Genomic DNA, 20906 nt, shown 5'->3' on the forward strand with positions numbered 1-20906 from the left:
TAGTTTTGGAAGATTTTTTTTTTTCCCTGTAAATCATCTCTGTAAACACTTGAGTGTATTCCTCTTGGTGGGATCTTGTGTTTGTGTCTGGATGAGACTTTTAGGTGATCTCAAACTAAGTCCTTTAATGGTATGCTCTTGGAATCTATACCTATTCCCTATTTGAACCAATTCCTCTTTGTCTTTCCTTTTCTCGTGTCCTTGTAATTGTAATTCTAGAATCTTTTCACTATCCCATTTTCTTCTTTTTTACTGGCATTGAAATGACCTAAATGTGTTGCAAATGCTGTAAAACCTTTAAAAAATAAACAACAAAAATATGAATCAGACCTGCCAGATTAATTGATAAAATTGATTATTTGAAATTTTAAAAAAACTTACTTTACTTATCTTCATGGCCCTTGATCAGCACATCAGGCTGCCACAGTGGAATGCCATCTTTCTTGATTGGAGGCCATCCGGTGAAATGTAATCTTTCTTGGTTGGAGGCCATCCGATGAAATGTCATCTTTCTCGGTTGGAGGCCATCAGGTGGAATGCCATCTTTCTTGGTTGGAGGCCATCCGTTGGAATGCCATCTTTCTCGGTTGGAGGCCATCCGTTGGAATGCCATCTTTCTTGGTTGGAGGCCATCAGGTGGAATGCCATCTTTCTTGGTTGGAGGCCATCCGTTGGAATGCCATCTTTCTCGGTTGGAGGCCATCCACTAGCTTTCATTTCTCTCTCGATACTCATTTTAATTTTGCCAAATCCGATTTTCTCCCCAGAATTTAAAACAGAGAGAAAAATGAATCAGTTGACTGCCATACCCTGTAAAAACATGTATTTTAAGAATTAGTCAAAAAAAAAACTGTCCTTCCAAAATTGATTGATTTAAATATGACCCTCATCTTGGCAAAGACTTTTAAACGTGAGACTTGGCTAAGTCTTCCATCAAAATCCCACGTTTGTGAGTCTTTGCCAAGATGAGAGTCATTTTAAATCCATCGATATTTGAAGGATTGAGTTTTCTGGCCAAATTTTTAAACACACGTTTTTTTTTCTCCGATTTTAGCAGTTAAAATTGTTTTTGTTTGAAGTACCATTAGAATAGTTTTTTCAAGTGGATCCAAATCAATTTTTGTTATTAAGTGTTTGAAAGTAGCTATTTATATAAAAATGAAATTAAAATATTGTTTCGTTTCTTTTTCTTTCTTTTTTTCCTATAGTCGATTCAGGTTTTTTAAAATTTAGAATTTTTTTATTTTTTACTTGGCCAAGAAAATATGGATTGTCTGCTATTAGCCTAAGGCAGGTCTGTAATGTTCGTTATTCCATAATTTATCAGTCTTTGTCTTAATACCATTTACTAAATTATTTTTATTAAACAGTTTTGGGGATATTATATATATCATTTACATATTATCATATACAATATACATGGATGTATACAACATTATACAGTTTTGGTTATATATATATTTTTTTTTTACTATTATTATTTATTTTATTTTTTTGTTTGTTTTGATCAAACATGATTATTGCCAAGTGATTATAATGATTTAAGATGATAAATATTAACAATTATTAATAATAATATTGGTAGATGTATGTCATGTGTAACATTTATCATGATGAAAGGAATACAAAACTGCTAGAAACTGTGGATTGTCGAAAAGTAGTGAACAAAAGGGAATAAAGCAGCTATGAAAAAGAATAAAATACCGAACACGAACACGCAGCGTTTTGGGCTCAAAACTGGTCTTCAGCCAATAACCAAAAAAACAATCACTCAAGATCCAGACAGCTGACAGAAAAGTATTTGGCCTTGTCTTGTCGGCAAGTTGTACAAGTCGAGATGGTATCACTGGCCGACTTACTTACTTATCCGAACCCGCGACCACCTGACCTTTATTTAGTCTTTCGGTCTCTTGCCATGACGTAGAAGTTTGACGTCTTTTGTAGTTGTTCCAGGTGACTATAAAGTGTGTTACTGATGCTTGGATTTGGTGGAGGGAGGAATGTGTCTATCACTGGCTGACAAGATGTACCTAATACTTTTCTGCCAGTTCTCTTGATTTTAAGTGAGGAATTTTTCTACTGTTTTTGTTTTTTAATTGGCTGAAGGAGGAGTTTGAGCCCAAAATGTTCCTTGTTTTGTTTTTGTTTTTTTTGGAAGCTGTTTTATTCAGTTTTGTTGATTACTTGAGCATTTAGTACAGATTGTATCAAAAATTTATCGTCACCCCATGTCCTGCTACAGAAATATTGCGCTAACCGTAAATCACTGGAAATAAAAATATTGTTTATCTGTATGTTTATTTGAGCACAAATTCTTCTTTAAAAACTTGTGTGTTTGCATCTCGGTATTACCTTGGATACCAAATCTTTGTTATGGAATGTAAAAATTCAAGATTTTTCTCGTTATTTAGTAAACGGCATCGCATAGTTGCATCATTTTTTTTCTATTGAAATGCTTTTTTTTCCCTCCTGATGATAAGGTGATGAGCTTTTCAGGCCAGTTAATTGTCACATCAATTGATGGTTCCTCCATGACCTTGCTATGCCTGTCAAGCTATTGACATGGATGTTGGTTATCGGTTATAGTTTATTAAAACTAATCGAATAAACATTTCAGTGATTATATTTTTGACTCTAAAATTTAAAATAAAAGTGTGTTTCGCCACTGAATTCAACCGAGAACCCATAGCCACAGAAAGTACTTGTCTATCACCCGGAGCAAACAACCAACTCAGATCTTGAGCGTCACTCACAAATTTAACACAGCTGATTGAAAAAAAAAAACAAAGCAGCGATGTCAAGCATTGCAATGCTATTCCTTTTGTCATTGTTTCAAAATAAGGTGAGATAATATATTCACTTACTAGGCCTGCCCTGTTTGTGTGTTTGGCATGTACTAAGAGTAGCTCAGGCCTTTTCGTTAACAGGAAATAAAGAGTCAAGGGGATGGAATGAGGAAAATGGTAGGAAATATTTTGATTGGTTAATGCTTAGTTACGAGCGAACCATCAATTTTTTTTATTTGTTTGGTATATTTGGTATGTAGGTTTCAATGTGACAGATGAGATTATTTTGTATTAAGGCGCTTGTGCCAAATTTTGTTTGTTCTTTCATCAACAATTTTTAAATCGCCTTCCAAAAGGAGTCGAGACGGTTAACCGAAAAATATTAGACATCAAATTTTGTATGAAAATCTCAGAGCTCAGATTTTTGTGTGCCCATTATTTTGTTTATAAGCCAAGGCACCACCTCCCCTCCCCCATATTGTAACTGTAAGGATGATCAAGATATGACTCCATCCATCCCAGTGCTAAATTACATTGATGTGTACATTTCCTTAGTGTTGAATTTACCAGTCAACTGCTTGTTCTCTGGAACAAAACTTGTGTATTAAAAATTTGGCCAGAAAACTTGTCCTTCAAATATCAATCGATTAAAATGACCCTCATCTTGGCATAAAAACTACCAAACCTGGGACCTTTGCGAAGTCGTCCATCAATCTAGTTCCGGGTTGAAAGTGTTTGTCAAGATCAAGTCGGGTTGTTTTAAATCAATCAATATTTGAAGGATGAGTTTTCTGGCCAAATTTTTAGATACGTCGCTTTGCAGAGTAAGGTAGGGGACTGGTTAAAGCCTTTATTTTGGCATTTTTTGTTGTTTTTTTGTTTTTTTGCGGGGGGGGGGGGGGGGTTCTTGTTTTTTTGTTTTTTATCAAGTTGTTATGAAGGAGTTGTATGTTATCCATAAAGCAACGACTGACTTTGATGGTGGTGTTTTTTTTTTTGGTTAGTTTTTTGGTTAAAATGCTTTGTCTTATTCTTGTTGTAAGCGTGTCTGTGGTTGATTTTGAAGCTTGTTCTTGTACGCAGTTGTAGGATTTGTGTGTGTTTGTGTGGCTTAGATGGATGTACAGAATAAATAACCATCGTTGTTGAGACAAACTATTTATTGATTTTTCACCCTCCTTATCATGACCTTCATTTAGAGTGTTGAATTCTTTTTTTCAGTTACAATTATTATTATTATTATTATTATTATTATTATTATTATTATATTATTATTATCATTATCATTATCATTATTATTATTATTATTATTATTATTATTATTATTCAAGAAATAGAAATAATTCCCTTTTCTTCTACTTTCTGTTTTATTTTATTTTTTTCTTTTGAATGCAGATTGAGATGTGTTCATTTAAATAAATCTTTGATTAACTGTGTCAGTAAAGCTTTTTATAAAAATCAGAAGGAAAAAGTAAAAAAAAAAAAAAACAGCAAACAAAGCAAAATTATAAAAAAAAAAATATGTTTAATCTGTTTTATGAGCAAAAGCTATGAATGATAATTTATCTATAACTCTGTATATATAATGTCTTCATGAAAATGAACAATTTTCTTATCGTATCAAACTGTATGAATTATATCAAGTCATGAAAGATTATAGGCTACTTATTGGGGCATATGCATGTGTGTGTGTGAGTGTATCACTGGCTGTAGGACACACATGGTACAGATATGTGTAACTATAACACTGACTGTAGGATACACATAGCACATATATGTGTATGTATGTGTATATGTATCATTGGCTGTAGGATACATCGGGCACACATATGTGTATGTATGTGTACAGGTAATGCTGGCTTTAGGCTTTAACTCAAATGTGTGTTGTTGTTTTTTTTAGATTTTAAAAGTTAAGAGCATTGTTGAACATTGATTGCTATGCGGTCAGTTGGCATTGATTACTATGTGGTCGTATGGCATTGATTGCTATGTGGTCGTTTGGCATTGATTACTATGTGGTCGTATGGCATTGATTGCTATGCGGTCGGTTGGCATTGATTGCTATGCGGTCTATGGCATTGATTGCTATGCGGTCTATGGCATTGATTACTATGTGGTCGTTTGGCATTGATTGCTAATGCGGTCATTTGGCACTGATTGCTATGCGGTCGGTTGGCATTGATTGCTATGCGGTCGGTTGGCATTGATGCTATGCGGTCTATGGCATTGATTGCTATGCGGTTGGTTGGCATTGATTGCTATGCGGTCATTTGGCACTGATTGCTATGCGGTCGGTTGGCACTGATTACTATGCGGTCATATGGCATTGATTGCTATGCGGTCATTTGGCATTGATTGCTATGCGGTCATATGGCATTGATTGCTATGCGGTCGGTTGGCACTGATTGCTATGCAGTCGGTTGGCATTGATCGTTATGCGGTCATATGGCATTGATTGCTATGCGGTCATTTGGCATTTCACTTCGTCATAGTTTCATTTTTAACAACAAAGCGTGCAGTGACTTCACATGTATTTTGTTGTTTCGTTGTTTAACAATAAACATTTGTATTGCTTTTGTTCTCCAGCTACTTCTATTTTCCTACTACTACGCATCTGTTGTTGTTGAAATGACTGAGAGAAAGTGTTTGGACAACAAAGTACAGTGTCTTTTTAACTCAATATTGCCGTTATGACCGACAATTGAACTATGTGCAGAATGCTCGTTTATACTCATTCAATGATAGTGAAGTGGAAGAACAGAAATTAGATACATAGAATGTCTATACAAATAATATGCTATCACAAAGAAGGTGAGAAAATGGTTCGGATAAGGAAACCCAAATTAGAATTTGAACTAGGACAGTAGGCCAACCATCCTGACATTTTGGGTCATGACGCTAGTGCACTTGATGGGGGTCCCGTTTTAGCTCTTTGAAACGTGCCGTGCACTTGATGGGGTCCCGTTTTAGCTCTTTGAAACGTGCACTTGATGGGGGTCCTGTTTAGCTCTTTGATTTATGCACTTGATGGGGGTCCCGTTTTAGCTCTTTGAAAAGTTGGTCACTGTGGAATTATGATAAATATAGGATAATAGAAAAGTTTTGATTTTTTTAAAGGAATTTGATTTATCCATATTTTTTTTTGTGTCTACCATTTTAATCGAAACTTCCAAATTTAAACAACTTTATGTGTTTTGTTTTTTTTTGTATTTTAAAGAGTGGTTTGGTATTTAAAAAATATATTTCGATTAATGATATTGTAATCTTATATATATACATATTATTATAATGATATGTACTGATATTTCTTTTGTTTTTACATTAAGAAACAAATTATAACTAATTTCAAACCTTACAACCACAAACAGTAATAGATTTGTGTATTGAGTTATCGGACTAAAACAGTATAAATTTGTGTATAAATGATTATCGGACTATAACAATAACAGTATAGATTTGTGTATTGTTGATTATTGTTATTTTCCTCTTTTGTATTTCATTTTTAGAATAAGAAATAAAAGATTGCGGTTTGTTTGTTTTTTACACACTCAATCTGGAGTGGTCGAGCATGGAAGTTAGTTGAAGATAACAACAACAACAACAACAATGATAATAATAATAAAAATTTAAAAAAAAAAAATAAATCATTGTCTTCATTTCATTTCTTATTCCAATTGTGTGCGTAATATATATATATATATATATATATATATATATATATATATATATATATATATATATATATATATATATATATATATATATATATACACACATATATACACACTAGTATAAAGCCCGCAATTTCGCTGGGAAAGAACTATTTTCATTCGATATTGCCAGAATCATTTTCTTGATTAGCTTGATTACGATTAGATGCACATTTTAATTGATGTGCTTGTCGTCGGTGCCATGCTTTATTTGGCATGATTTTAGTTTATCAGTCAGGAGATATCAATATCAATAAGTCGCAAGTCTTTACCACGCTTTACTTGGGAGTGCTTTGCACTACCTTCAATACTTCACAAATTAAAATGGCGGCCGAGAATCAAAGCAATGGTCAAATTAGGACATTTTAAACTTTCACAAATCTATCAAGGTTTGTTCTAGAGTTTTTAAAACGCTTTTATATGATGACAAATTGAATAAATAAACGCCTGACAAAAGAGCAACGGTGAAAATACAAATCGAATGAATACTGGGGATGTAGAAGCTTTTGGAATGTCTCCCCTTTACTTAACTTAAGTGAGGTCAAATGATAATCTGAAGTGGACGCGATAAATATCATGTCCCCGAATCTGTCTACTTTTGGTTTGTTTGGGCTAGAAGCTAGACAGATCCAATTGACAGTTTGCCGACAACGTTTAACTTAATATTTCCCAGGGCAATAATTATCACATCGATGGCATAAAAACGACAGTAATATCAGCAGTAATATTCGTTGATGTTGTTAATCGGTGAAACTTGTTTAAAATTTTTGTAAATCCGAATACCGGCATGTGATCAAGTGAATTATATCACTGTGAATGCCACGATTTGCTGAAAAATGCCAATCTGACAGTTCCTAGCAAACACACACACACCCCCCTCTTCCCCCCCCCCCCCCCCCCCCCCCTTTGCTCTGTATTTCTCTACTTGATGGACACCCCCCCCCCCCTTTTTTTTTCTTCTTCCACACAACCACATATTCCAAAACACACACACACACATATGAATACACTACACACACACACACACACACACATAAACATACACGCAATGAGAACACACTACTTCATAACACTGATCACCGCTAAATCAACACAACGGAAGTAAGGACTCTACTGGACAGATAGAGTTGAAGGTGTGGTCATGAGGTGTTAAGTGTCTTCGGTAAATTTTTTATGATATCTGTTTGACTTAACGAACTTTCAAACTGACTTTAAATTATAAAAGGAAATCAAGTTATCTGTTTATCCATCTGTAAAAAATACATTTCTATTTTTCAAATCTTTCAGTAGAGTTGTGCGCCGTATCAATTTTTTTATTGACTCAAATAAGCACAATGTTCTCCACAAGGCTATATTTTTTAAAGAAAGGATATATATATATATATATATATTATTATTATTATTATTATTATTATTATTATTATTATTATTATTATTATTATTATTATTATTCAAGAAATAGAAATAATTCCCTTTTCTTCTACTTTCTGTTTTATTTTATTTTTTTCTTTTGAATGCAGATTGAGATGTGTTCATTTAAATAAATCTTTGATTAACTGTGTCAGTAAAGCTTTTTATAAAAATCAGAAGGAAAAAGTAAAAAAAAACAAAACAGCAAACAAAGCAAAATTAAAAAAAAAAAAAATGTTTAATCTGTTTTATGAGCAAAAGCTATGAATGATAATTTATCTATAACTCTGTATATATAATGTCTTCATGAAAATGAACAATCTTTCTTATCGTATCAAACTGTATGAATTATATCAAGTCATGAAAGATTATAGGCTACTTATTGGGGCATATGCATGTGTGTGTGTGAGTGTATCACTGGCTGTAGGACACACATGGTACAGATATGTGTAACTATAACACTGACTGTAGGATACACATAGCACATATATGTGTATGTATGTGTATATGTATCATTGGCTGTAGGATACATCGGGCACACATATGTGTATGTATGTGTACAGGTAATGCTGGCTTTAGGCTTTAACTCAAATGTGTGTTGTTGTTTTTTTTAGATTTTAAAAGTTAAGAGCATTGTTGAACATTGATTGCTATGCGGTCAGTTGGCATTGATTGCTATGCGGTTGGTTGGCATTGATTACTATGCGGTCGTTTGGCATTGATCGTTATGCGGTCGGTTGACATTGATCGCTATGCGGTCGGTTGGCATTGATCGTTATGCGGTCATATGGCATTGATTGCTATGCGGTCATATGGCATTGATTGCTATGCGGTCATTTGGCATTTCACGTCGTCATAGTTTCATTTTTAACAACAAAGCGTGCAGTGACTTCACATGTATTTTGTTGTTTCGTTGTTTAATAATAAACATTTGTATTGCTTTTGTTCTCCAGCTACTTCTATTTTCCTACTACTACGCATCTGTTGTTGTTGAAATGACTGAGAGAGCGTGTTTGGACAACAAAATACAGTGTCTTTTTAACTCAATATTGCCGTTATGACCGACAATTGAACTATGTGCAGAATGCTCGTTTATACTCATTCAATGATAGTGAAGTGGAAGAACAGAAATTAGATACATAGAATGTCTATACAAATAATATGCTATCACAATGAAGGTGAGAAAATGGATCAGATAAGGAAACCCTAATAATAATTTGAACTAGGACAGTAGTCCAACCATCCTGCCATTTTGGGTCATGACGCTAGTGCACTTGATGGGGGTCCCGTTTTAGCTCTTTGAAATGTGCCGTGCACTTGATGGGGGTCCAGTTTTAGCTCTTTGATTTATGCACTTGATGGGGGTCCCGTTTTAGCTCTTTGAAAAGTTGGTCACTGTGGAATCATGATAAATATAGGATAATAGAAAAGTTTTGATTTTTTTAAAGGAATTTGATTTATCCATATTTTTTTTGTGTCTACCATTTTAATCGAAACTTCCAAATTTAAACAACTTCATGTAGTTTTGTTTTTTTGTTTTTTGTATTTTAAAGAGTGGTTTGGTATTTAAAAAATATATTTCGATTAATGATATTGTAATCTTATATATACATATTATTATAATGATATGTACTGATATTTCTTTTGTTTTTACATTAAGAAACAAATTATAACTAATTTCACACCTTACAACCACAAACAGTATAGATTTGTGTATTGTAGGTTATCGGACTAAAACAGTATAAATTTGTGTATAAATGATTATCGGACTATAACAATAACAGTATAGATTTGTGTATTGTTGATTATTGTTATTTTCCTCTTTTGTATTTTCATTTTTAGAATAAGAAATAAAAGATTGCGGTTTTTTTTTTTTTTTAACACCACTCAATCTGGAGTGGTCGAGCATGGAAGTTAGTTGAAGATAACAACAACAACAACAACAATGATAATAATAATAAAAATTAAAAAAAAAAATAATCATTGTCTTCATTTCATTTCTTATTCCAATTGTGTGCGTATATATATATATATATATATATATATATATATATATATATATATATATATATATATATATATATATATATATATATATACACTAGTATAAAGCCCGCAATTTCGCGGGGAAAGAACTATTTTCCTTCGATATTGCCAGAATCATTTTCTTGATTAGCTTGATTACGATTAGATGCACATTTTAATCGATATGCTTGTCGTCGGTGCCATGCTTTATTTGGCATGATTTTAGTTTATCAGTCAGGAGATATCAATATCAATAAGTCGCAAGTCTATACCACGCTTTACTTGGGAGTGCTTTGCACTACCTTCAATACTTCACGAATTAACATGGCGGCCGAGAATCAAAGCAATGGTCAAATTAGGACATTTTAAACTTTCACAAATCTATCAAGGTTTGTTCTAGAGTTTTTAAAACGCTTTTATATGATGACAAATTGAATAAATAAATGCCTGACAAAAGATCAACGGTGAAAATACAAATCGAATGAATACTGGGGATGTAGAAGCTTTCGAAATGTCTCCCCTTTACTTAACTTATGTGAGGTCAAATGAAAATCTGAAGCGGACGCGATAAATATCATGTCCCCGAATCTGTCTACTTTTGGTTTGTTCGGGCTAGAAGCTAGACAGATCCAATTGACAGTTTGCCGACAACGTTTAACTAAATATTTCCCAGGGCAATAATTATCACATCGATGGCATAAAAACGACAGTAATATCAGCAGTAATATTCGTTGATGTTGTTAATCAGTGAAACCTGGGTGGGGTTCCTACTTCCCATAGTGGGCAGGGAGGTACTTGCTGTGTCTTCTATCCCCTCTTATCTGTTTTCCAATAGCCTTCTGTCTTTGTCTTGGAGTGAGACTGCTTGGTTTTGTCCTGACCTTGGTCGGAGTCCTTGGCTGAGAGGGAAACAGTCGAATGTATAGTTATTGCCTTGGGAGATGATATTTTTTTCCTTGTAAATCATCTCTCTGTTATGTACTGTATTATGTTTTATTTACATGTTATATTTGATTTGTTAACATTTGAGTGTATTCCTCTTAGTGGGGACCTGTGCCTGTGTCTGGATGAGACTTTTAGGTGATCTCAAACTAAGTACTTTGATGGTGTGCTCTTGGAATCTACATCTGTTTCCTATTTGAACAAATTCCCCTTTGTCTTACCTTTTCTTGGGTGCTTTAATTGAATTCTATAACTTTTTACTATCCCATTTCTTCCTTTTTACTGGCGCTGATATGACCTTAATGTGTTGCAAGCGCCGCAAAACCCTTAAAAACAAACAAAACAATAATCAGTGAAACATGTTTAAAATTTTCTGTAAATCCGAATATGGGCATGTGATCAAGTGAATTATATCACTATGAATGCCACGATTTGCTGAAAAATGCCAGTCTGACAGTTCCTAGCAAACACACCCGCCCCCCCCCCCCTTTTTTTTTTCTTCCACGCAACCACATATTCCAAAACACACACACACACACATATGTATACACCACACACACACACATGCACACATAAACATACACGCAATGAGAACACACTACTACAGAACACTGATCACCGCTAAATCAACACAACGGAAGTAAGGACTCTACTGGACAGATAGAGTTGAAGGTGTGGTCATGAGGTGTTAGTGTCTTCGGTAAATTTTTTATGATATCTGTTTGACTTAACGAACTTTCAAACTGACTTTAAATTACAAAAGGATATATATATATATATATATATATATATATATATATATATATATATATATATATATATATATATATATATATATATATATAAACATTTGAAATTAAGATAGTTTGACTTCTACAACGTTGTTATCGAGCGTTGCTCTCATCAGGAAGTGGAAGTGAAAGTAGATTGTTGTGTTTTCGTATTTTTATAGATTCGTGTTTATGGAGGTTCGTAATTACATAAAAGGTGTTTGTTTCTATGTCTGCATGAGGAAGTTAGTTCGTTTCTTCTGTTGAGTGTTGCTATGTTCGGTTTAGTGATGATGAAGAATTTTTCTTCCAAGCAGAGGTTGCAAATCTTAGAAGAGGGGGAGTACGACTGTGCTCTGGAGATGATTTTCCATGTGATGCTGTGTTGTATGTTTTTTTCTTTGAGGTTCCAAATGTGTTCGCTTAGTGTAGTGGAATGTCGTTTGTGTATGTTTCTGAAGGAAGATGTATGCAGGTTGTATCTGGTTTTGAATGGACACTCGGTGAGGCCAATGTATGTTTCTTGTTTTGGTGTGTCTGGTCGTGTTACTGTGGCTTGATAAATTACGTTTTGAGTCAGGCAATTGCCGTTTAGTGGGCATGTTGTCTGGGTCCTACAGTTGCATTTTTTCACTAGGTTGTTGCTGGGCTGATCTGGCTGTGATAGTTTTCGGTTATTGTTGGATGAAATAATGTTTTGTATGTTTGGCATGCAGGTGTATCCTATTTTGATGGTGTTTTTGTTCATGATTGGGTGTAGAACGTGACCGGGAGGGAAGCATTTTTGTAGTAGATTGAAGAATTTGTTACCGATAGAAGTTGTCACATTCTTGCTGTAGGGTGGGTTGAACCATGTTATGTGTCGTTTTCTTTGTCGTTTTTTTGTTGGGGTGGTAATGGTCTCTTCCTCATATTCTAGTTTGTAGTTATATCCACTTTTTTGTAGTGCGTTTGTGTACGGTGGGATTGCATCGTTGAATATGTTGTTGTTTGTAGAGTTGTTAGATAGTCGTTTGTTAATGCTCTCGGGGATGTTTTTTATTATAGATGGCGGATGATTGCTGTGTCTATGAACGTACAATGGGATGTTGTTGGGTTTTGAAAATGGTTGATAGGTGCCGTCGTTTAGGTTGATGGTTATGTCCAGGAAGTCGAATGTTTTTTTGTTGGCTTCGATTGTAATTTTCAGATTGTTGTCCTGGAAGATTTTGCATATTTTTTTCTTTATTAATTCTGTCTGTCTCGGTGTTTTATTGCACAATGCGAGTCCGTCGTCCCTGTATAGTCCGATGTTTATATCGAGATTTTGCATTTGAGAAAGTAGATATAGTCCGACGAGCTCGCATGTTTCTGCTCCATCGTAGCTCCCCATGGTGACATCAAAGTTTGTTGATTTTTTTGTCCATGCTGTTCCATTATTGTAAAGTGATGTATTCTTCGAGTGCAGGATAATATGTATTTCTTCTTCGGTGATGTTGTCGAAGGTTTTTGCGAACTGTAGTGCTTTGAGGAGTAGGGTTTTGGTGATTGAAGGGTAGAAATTACAGATGTCAAAGATGATTGCGTTTTGTCGTTGTTTGTTTTCTGTGTTTCTGTACCAGTTGATAACTTCAGTGGTGTTTCTCCATTGGTTGAATTCGGTTTTCTTGACGATTTTGGTGTTGATTCTGTCTAAAATCTGTTTACTTATTTTTCCGATTTGTGATTTACATGGGTTTATGAGACGGCATTGTACGTTGTTGCGAAAGTTTGGTTTATGGTCTTTGATAGTGATGAAGGCGTTAGATTTTGCTGTGGTGTCTATTCTGTCACTTAGCTGTAGGTTTTCGGCGATGCTTTTGTCTTCTGCTGTAATATCAGGTGTCGTAGATGGTGTTTGTTTCTTGTACTCTGCTTGTATATTTTTCTCAAGTAAATGTGTGTATTCTTTAGGGGTAAGCTTGTAGAAGTTTGTGGTTTTGTCAGCGGCGACGTAAACATTGGAGTCTCAAGGACCTTAAGGACGAATAGGGCTACCCTTTTTAGTATCAGATATCTACGAAAACTGCCGAAAATCGCCAAAATGATGTCGTTATTCGGAGGTTTTATCAAAAAGTACGTCGTTATTTGGAGGGTTTTTTTACTGATCTTAAATAGAAAAAAAATCGGGACCACGGGTCAATGTCGTTATCAGGAGGTTGTCGCTATTCGGAGGTGTCGTAATCGGGAGGTTCCACTGTAGAAGAGTTAAGCCCTTTGCAATCCATGAGCGGTTTTTCGTCAACTCATGGCCTGATTACTAACCCCCGAAAATCGTCATAAAACAAGACGAATGCCATAGAAAAACAAGTTAATTGTGAATTGTAATTGTAATCAATAGCTCAACCAATATGCGCTTGGCTAAGAAGCTCAAAACATTGCCATCGGGACGTATAACGGACCAACACACAAAACTCTGTGTAGCCATGCCCCAAACGGAGTTTCCTGGCCCTATTGTTTATACTCTTCTTACAGGAAAACAAAGTTTCTGATCAAGGGACTGAATCAGGCAGCTAATGGATTTTCTCAAGAGTCAAGCCCTTTGCATTGGGTGGGGTTCCTGACCTCCCATAGTGGGCTGGGAGGTACTTGAAGTTATACAGGAACTGTCAACAATATTATTAACGTTTTAAATGGTTTTGCTATTGCATCAAGAAGGGTTTTGGGCCCGAAACGTTCTATGTTTTGTGTGAGTGTGCGTGTTTTGTTTTTGTTAGGGTATTTTTTCGGTTTAAAGGTATGGCACTCGTCTTCGGACAGGAAGGTTTAGGGGCGGGCTCGAGCAGCGCATAGTAGAGTCCTTGAATAAGGCGTTTTACTCACAAGCTCTCACAAGCCGTACTTAAATGTAAAATAAGTATCAAACCGTTAAGAGCGTTGTCTTTGTCGGAAAACAAATTGTAATAGTATCGCCTAACAGGCGTCATGTGAAGTGTTGCTGTTGGCCAGGGACCCCTTGTACAGAGCTTCGAGTACGTTTCGTGGATATTGCGTTGTATAAATGCTCTTTTTTTTTTCTTTCTTTTTTTTTTGAAGATGTGATATCGGTTTTTTGTTTGATTGTTTCTTTTGTTTTTTTTTTGTTTTTGTTGTTGATTTATTTATTTTTTTTTTTTTGGGGGGGGGGGGGGGGGATTTGTAGGTACATTACTTTTTGTCCAATCAACATTTTTTTTTTAAAAAGAGATTTATATATCGCAATATCCACTAAATGTGCTCACAGCGCTTTACAAGGGGTCCCTGGTCAACAGCAACATTTAACATGTAGGACGGGACATGACGCCTGTTAGGCGATATTACAATTTTTCAGACAAAGACAACGCTGTTAACGGCCAGGTACTCATTTTACACCTGAGTACGATAAGAGAATGTGAGTAAAGAGCCTTTTCCAAGGACTCAACTATGCGCCGAGCGCGAGGCTCGAACCCAGGACCTTCCGATCCTAAAGCGAATCTCATACCACTAGACCACATAGCCGCAGGTTTGATAAAATTTAAAAAATAAAAAAAATATGCCCTTTCCACCAGGACATCATAAGATATCGTCGCCTAAGCATTCCATGAAGGAATATAGATAGCTCATCAAACAAGTCTGATGTCAACAGGAATCACCCATGTTGTCCAAGTAAGCAAATTGGGGGTTAATAATATTGCTCAAGGGAAAAAAAACGAAAGTGCCTGAAGCGGGGCTCGAACCCGGGACCTTTCGGGTCACTGATAGTGCAATGCCTTAACAACTCGGCCACTTCGCCCCACAAAGGTTTGATAAAGATCTGAAAAAATGTGTCTGACAGTATTTTACACACATACACACACACACACACACACGATTTTTAGATCTTTATCTGACACCGGTTCCTGCTCTCCAATTTGTCCCTTTGATAGAAATAACAAAAACGAAACAAAAATACCAACAAAAGCAAACAAAGAACTTGAGCTTTCATATAGGGCAATATCAACTAAATTATGTGTCCAAAGCGCTTTATAAATAAAGGGCCCCTGACCAACAGCAACATGTAACATAAAATGTTGAACCAGACATGACGCCTATTTGGCGATATGACCTTTTCTTCCGACAGAGACAACGCTGTTAACTGTTAACTCATTTTACACCTGAGTACGGTGAGAGAATGTAAGTAAAGAGCCTTTTCCGAGGACTCAACTATGCGCTGAGCGAGGCTCGAACCCAGGACCTTCCGATCCGAAAGCGAGTGTCATACCACAAGACCACATAGCCACCCAAAGGTCAGTCCCGAGCCCGCCGAATATGCTTCAACAGTCTTGACGTAAAGACGAATAGTAACTGGATCTAAACTATCGGAACAATGTCGGACGCCTTTATGAAATACTTCTCCGACTAGCATAAAAGTGTATCCAGAGGAGAAAAACATTATAAATCTGATCATGTTTTGACTTTTATACATTCTGATCACCATGGCATGTGAAAAAGTTCTAGCCAGCATGAAAAAAACGAAGTACCGATTTTCTTTGTTTAGAACGAAGCTGTCCGTTGCTGGGCGGACGTGACATCAGACTATTGAATCCTATTCCAACATTGGTAAAATTAATGACCCGAGTCAAGACCCATTACTAAACGACATGACGCAGTAGATCAATAACCAAATTCGGCACTGAGATCGATGGTTGATCAGTAAACCGATTGGAAATTGATTTTCTTTTTTTTTTTTTTTTTTCTATGTTGACACTGGCTGGGCTGGGCTGGACTGGGCTGGCCATGACGTCATAACTACGGTAGGTTACTCTTTATTATACTTGCAACATACTTGGCTGTGCTGGGCTGGCCATGACGTCATAACTACGATAGGGTACTCTTTAATATACTTGCAACTTACATACGAAGACAATGTACCAAATACATTGTTACAGTTCTAGGAAGTTCGCTGAACTCTTAAGATTGTTGACATTTCGAAATTGAAGCATGACGCTTGTTTATGGCGTGGCTACAAATCAGAACACAGTTGAACGTTGTCTGTCCTGAAACTTGTCTTTGATCAAGGAGATGAACAAATGACGTCATTAGACACACCTCTCTCTCTCTCTCTCTCTCTCTCTCTCTCTCTCTCTCTCTCTCTCTCTCTCTCTCTCTCTTTCTGTCTTTCTTTCTTTCTCTCTCCTTCTTTCTTTATTTCTCTCTTTCTCTCTTTCTCTCTCTCTCTCTCTCTCTCTCTCTCTCTCTCTCTCTCTCTCTCTCTCTCTCTCTCTCTTCTCTCTATTATACAAACATTATAGGAAGATCTTTCGTGGAATAACACATGTGTTTGTCAATCTGATTGCACAGATCATTTCACGGATAATATAACATAACAATGCAAACATACACACCAAACAACGTACAACGTACAGAAAGATCTAACACCCGCTTAGTTACTTCCTCCACCCGAGAGATTTTCCGCGTACACTAAGGCGATTAACAGGTACTTTGGAAAAAATAGAGAGCGGTGGGGGTGGGGGGGGGGGGGGGGGCTAGTATCAAATACAAGTTATACTGCATTTTATTTGATTCGTTTTCCACGTTAAATTGTTTAAAAATTAAAAAAAAATAAAAATAGATTTTCCTTTATTCATCCCATAGGGGAAATTTGTCTCTAGGGTCTATCCCAAGGGAAGACTGGAATAACCCAGGCGTCAGCCGCGGTGCAGAGATGCAAATTGAGCTAGGGCGAGGTGACTTCCTCAAGGCTACACAGAGCAGCGGCGGATGACAGAACTCGGTACCTTTCGGGTACAAAGCAAAGTATATATATATATATATATATATATATATATATATATATATATATATAAGCATTTTGCAAAGGGTTCCTGGCCAATAGCAACACGTAACATGTAGAACGAGATATTAGGTCTGTTAGGCGATATTACAACATTTTTTTTCGGACAGAGACAACGCTGTAAACAGCCAGGTACTCATTTTACACTGAGTACGATGGGAGAATGTGAGAAAAGAATCTTCTTCAATGACTCAACTACACGCCGAGAGAGGCTCAAACCCAGATCCTTCCGATCCGAAAGCGAGTGTCATACCACAAGACCACATAGACATTTTCTCCAAGCCAATCAACCAACACACCTTAATCTATCGAGTTTTGTTCGTCTTGAGAGTTAATCAGTATTTTACGTTGTTATTCAGTGGACATTTTAAAGATCTGCCTTTTCTCCCTAGAGTGGTCAGTTTTGGTCAGTTTGGGAGTTTGACCAGTGGTCTAAGTCCAGTCAACCAAATCGATATTCATATCATGGCAGTGGCGGCACCCACACAACATTTACCGACCTGCCAACCTGTAGGAAATACCTTTTATTCTTCTTTTTTTTTTTTAATCCTATGGTATCATTTCACTATACTATATAATGGGTAAAAGGCGACGTGCACTTAGTTTCAGGTCTGATAACCCAATTCCTTATGGCCTCATTTTTGTACTGGAATTTTTTTTTTTAAATTTCGCAGAATGTTGTACCTACGTTATTTAATAGACGGAAAAAGATAAAGACGTTTCGCGTTTCCCCTTTATCAACAAAACAGGATGAATGAAACACTACAGACGAATGAGATCAATTATTTAATTCACAAATAATACATCTAATTTGTCTTTACTATTTACATTCATCCTGTTTTGTTGATAAAAGGTAAAACCAAAAAGTCCTCATTATCTGTTTTCGTTTATACATTCAATAAAAAAAAAATTAAGCTTTATATAGCGCAATATCCACTTAATGTGCTCAAAGCGCTTTACAAGGGGTCCCTGGTCAACAGCAACATTTAACATATAGGACGGGACATGACGCCTGTTAGGCGATATTACAATTTTTCAGACAAAGACAACGCTGTTAACGGCCAGGTACTCATTTTACACCTGAGTACGATAAGAGAATGTGAGTAAAGAGCCTTTTCCAAGGACTCAACTATGCGCCGAGCGCGAGGCTCGAACCCAGGACCTTCCGATCCTAAAGCGAATCTCATACCACTAGACCACATAGCCGCAGGTTTGATAAAATTTAAAAAATAAAAAAAATATGCCCTTTCCACCAGGACATCATAAGATATCGTCGCCTAAGCATTCCATGAAGGAATATAGATAGCTCATCAAACAAGTCTGATGTCAACAGGAATCACCCATGTTGTCCAAGTAAGCAAATTGGGGGTTAATAATATTGCTCAAGGGAAAAAAAACGAAAGTGCCTGAAGCGGGGCTCGAACCCGGGACCTTTCGGGTCACTGATAGTGCAATACCTTAACCACTCGGCCACTTCGCCCCACAAAGGTTTGATAAAGATCTGAAAAAATGTGTCTGACAGTATTTTACACACATACACACACACACACACACACACACGATTTTTAGATCTTTATCTGACACCGGTTCCTGCTCTCCAATTTGTCCCTTTGATAGAAAACACAAAAACGAAACAAAAATACCAACAAAATAAAACAAAAGCAAACAAAGAACTTGAGCTTTCATATAGGGCAATATCAACTAAATTATGTGTCCAAAGCGCTTTATAAATAAAGGGCCCCTGACCAACAGCAACATGTAACATAAAATGTTGAACCAGACATGACGCCTATTTGGCGATATGACCTTTTCTTCCGACAGAGACAACGCTGTTAACTGTTAACTCATTTTACACCTGAGTACGGTGAGAGAATGTAAGTAAAGAGCCTTTTCCAAGGACTCAACTATGCGCTGAGCGAGGCTCGAACCCAGGACCTTCCGATCCGAAAGCGAGTGTCATACCACAAGACCACATAGCCACCCAAAGGTCAGTCCCGAGCCCGCCGAATATGCTTCAACAGTCTTGACGTAAAGACGAATAGTAACTGGATCTAAACTATCGGAACAATGTCGGACGCCTTTATGAAATACTTCTCCGACTAGCATAAAAGTGTATCCAGAGGAGAAAAACATTATAAATCTGATCATGTTTTGACTTTTATACATTCTGATCACCATGGCATGTGAAAAAGTTCTAGCCAGCATGAAAAAAACGAAGTACCGATTTTCTTTGTTTAGAACGAAGCTGTCCGTTGCTGGGCGGACGTGACATCAGACTATTGAATCCTATTCCAACATTGGTAAAATTAATGACCCGAGTCAAGACCCATTACTAAACCGACATGACGCAGTAGATCAATAACCAAATTCGGCACTGAGATCGATGGTTGATCAGTAAACCGATTGGAAATTGATTTTCTTTTTTTTTTTTTTTTCTATGTTGACACTGGCTGGGCTGGGCTGGACTGGGCTGGCCATGACGTCATAACTACGGTAGGTTACTCTTTATTATACTTGCAACATACTTGGCTGTGCTGGGCTGGCCATGACGTCATAACTACGATAGGGTACTCTTTAAATACTTGCAACTTACATACGAAGACAATGTACCAAATACATTGTTACAGTTCTAGGAAGTTCGCTGAACTCTTAAGATTGTTGACATTTCGAAATTGAAGCATGACGCTTGTTTATGGCGTGGCTACAAATCAGAACACAGTTGAACGTTGTCTGTCCTGAAACTTGTCTTTGATCAAGGATATGAACAAATGACGTCATTAGACACACCTCTCTCTCTATCTCTCTCTCTCTCTCTCTCTCTCTCTCTCTCTCTCTCTCTCTTTCTGTCTTTCTTTCTTTCTCTCTCCTTCTTTCTTTATTTCTCTCTTTCTCTCTCTCTCTCTCTCTCTCTCTCTCTCTCTCTCTCTCTCTCTCTCTCTCTCTTTCTCTCTATTATACAAACATTATAGGAAGATCTTTCGTGGAATAACACATGTGTTTGTCAATCTGATTGCACAGATCATTTCACGGATAATATAACATAACAATGCAAACATACACACCAAACAACGTACAACGTACAGAAAGATCTAACACCCGCTTAGTTACTTCCTCCACCCGAGAGATTTTCCGCGTACACTAAGGCGATTAACAGGTACTTTGGAAAAAATAGAGAGCGGTGGGGGTGGGGGGGAGGGGGGGGGGCTAGTATCAAATACAAGTTATACTGCATTTTATTTGATTCGTTTTCCACGTTAAATTGTTTAAAAATTAAAAAAAAAATAAAAATAGATTTTCCTTTATTCATCCCATAGGGGAAATTTGTCTCTAGGGTCTATCCCAAGGGAAGACTGGAATAACCCAGGCGTCAGCCGCGGTGCAGAGATGCAAATTGAGCTAGGGCGAGGTGACTTCCTCAAGGCTACACAGAGCAGCGGCGGATGACAGAACTCGG

Source organism: Berghia stephanieae, chromosome 12, assembly GCF_034508935.2.
Source record: "Berghia stephanieae isolate SIO BIC M18660-M18661 chromosome 12, UCSD_Bste_1.3, whole genome shotgun sequence".
NCBI classification, from domain to species: Eukaryota; Metazoa; Mollusca; class Gastropoda; order Nudibranchia; family Aeolidiidae; genus Berghia; species Berghia stephanieae.